Here is a 2,769-nt window from a genome sequence, read left to right on the forward strand (position 1 = left end):
ATTTTATTACCTTGTAATTACATGGTAATAAGGTAGTAATTACATTTATTTATATTTTATTACCTTGTAATTACATGGTAATAAGGTAGTAATTACATTTATTTATATTTTATTACCTTGTAATTACATGGTAATAAGGGTACCATAAAATGTACATGTATTCATGTATTCATCCTCATGGAAACAGCTAAAACCACAGAAAACGCTACAGTAACTCTGCCAGGCATGTTGTATGGCACAGGATGAGGGCCAACATTAAGACTATTGCACAACCAGCAGTTGTAGCAGGAGGCTATATCTATTCCAGCTACTGATCTGATTAACGATAGGCTGATTATTGATTGGCCGGCACCAGTAACTGAGAGGTCGGTGCTGGCAAATGAGAAAGAGACTATTCATTTGTGTTAGCATTAGAGAGAGCAACTAGCATGGATAAGCTGATCACCTACTTTATTTGACATAAACTTTTTTGAATAAAGAAAACTTTTTCAACAAAAATGGTTGATATACAAAACCTATAAGTGACATGTACTGACAGGTGTTCCTCAGAGAGGATTAAATGTTCAACATGGCGTCAAGCATAAATATTAAATAAAAAAACATACTCCTGTGAAGCAGGCGACCAGTTACCACCTGAATTAGCATCTGCGTTTGCTGTTATCTATTGGTGTACAGCTGCGGTTTTTTTCTCTTTAGCCAAATTATGAGAGTATAGCCAGAACAAGTTTATAAAGAAAGTTTTCTTTCTTCAAAATGTTTGTGTCTAATAAAGTAGACCAGCTGCTCAGTTAGTGGTGCCGGCCTATCATTAATCAGATCAGGAATAGATATAGCCTCCTGCTACAAGGATGTTAATTTTGGCCCTTTGATAACAGGAAACAAGATATGGAGAATAAAGATTACACAATAGATGCACAACAAAAACAGAACAAAAAATAAGATGCTTTTTGGCTTTAGGCTTTTGATTTAAACTATTTTAATAGTATAATTTACTTTTATCTTAACTTTTTCATATATGTATTGTCTTTTTATTTTATTTAYTGCATTGTTATCTAGACTGACTGTAAAACACTTTGGAAAGAAAATATTCAGATTTGAGTCTCAGCTTTGATGACTGAATCAAAAAGAGCTGAATGTCACTGAAATGTTCCCAAACTCCAGATTAATAAAGTTTTATTTATTTTTCACATTAATGCWGCATCTTTAGCTTGTTGCCCGTCTCGTGCATCATTTAACTGTTTATGACAGAATGACCAGACTAATAATAAAATATAATGGAAGCATCGTGTTAACTGAAATTTGTGARTCTGTGATGCAGAATTTAAATTAGAATCACTTTGTGGCATTGCGTTTTTAAAATATTCCATCTTGCCGTCATGTCGAACACAGATGCGTGTGAGTGATGCGCTGCTTAATTAAAATAATGTGTTTTTGTCTCATATCAGAGCGGCTGTGTTTCCTCAGGATGAATGCGATGGTGACGTGATGGTGACTGAGCGTGGTGCTTAGATGGATGAATGGTGTTCGTGGTTCTGCGTTTTCTGCCTCATTGCTTCGTAATGAGTCTCTCAGAGTCATTGTCAACGAGCGCAGGGAAAAAGGGAGGATCTGTATCCCTTTTCCTTCCAGCTCTGAGTCTCTCTGTGATGCAGGAGGTTTTTTTCCCCCTCTTTCTTCCCTTGTGTTGCTGTCAGAGAACAGCCCCCTCCCTCCCCAAATCACTGCCTCCATGGTGCTGCTGGAGTGGGGGATGGGAGGGATGGAGGAAGGATGGAGGAAGGGAGGGAGGTAGGGAAGGAAGGAGGAGTGACAGAAGGGTGAAAGGAGGGAGGCGGTGGAATTCTGCAGGTTGCCAGGGCGAGCCAGTCGATAGCTCATCGAGCCACTTCAGCCTTTCTCTGCCCTTCACCTGATCCACAGAGGAGGACGATGGAGGAGGAGGAGACGAGCTTTCCTTTCAACCTGCACAAACTCATAACTGGGTCAAATTTACATGAAGTTTTGGAGCAACGAGAGAAATAAAAGTGATTTTATTCCTTTAATTATTTCACTTCAGAACATTTTCARCTCTACAGCTAATTTTATTTGAAGCTATCATCAGAACGACTCTGATCTAAAACTCTGTTTTAATGATGTGGATTTATTAAAGGCTCTACAAACCAGTGAGCAGAAATGTTTGAGGAGTTTTCAGTTCCTTTGCATGAGTCATAAATTTGTTTCTATAAATAGTTGTTTTAATGGTTGTTGGGGTCATCTCAAATTAATCTAAACTCMGTCCTGAACCAAGGAGGAATAATGTTCTGTAACTTCATTTATGTATAAATATGTGAATATGACACTGATTGTTTGAAAGATTTGACTGAAACCAGAACATCAGGAGAAGATCTTTGTTTTRTTTCTAATCCTTCAGTTTCTGTACGTGTGCAGTCAGAACATGAAGGGGAATTTTCAGTGCAGCGAATGTGTCCAAAGTCGTGTAAATATCAGGCCTGTGTCGGAACAAAGCCACTGATTGGAGAACGTTGAGCTGCAGGCCCCTCGWCCTGCAGAGAGAAAATCTGCTGAATTCTGATGTTTATGAAAGGCTGCGCAGAAAAATGATTCTAAACAGAAAAAGAAAGAACARAARTAAATGTGATTATCACTTTGATGAGGCTTAAAACAAACTGATTTGGTTTTTTGTTATAATACAAGCCTTTTTATGAAACATAAGTAAGTTCAATAAATATTCACGAGACTTTAGACATTTTTCTGAGATATTTGACTTAT

This window comes from Austrofundulus limnaeus, unplaced genomic scaffold (genome assembly GCF_001266775.1).
Source record: "Austrofundulus limnaeus strain Quisiro unplaced genomic scaffold, Austrofundulus_limnaeus-1.0 Scaffold189, whole genome shotgun sequence".
Taxonomy (NCBI): domain Eukaryota; kingdom Metazoa; phylum Chordata; class Actinopteri; order Cyprinodontiformes; family Rivulidae; genus Austrofundulus; species Austrofundulus limnaeus.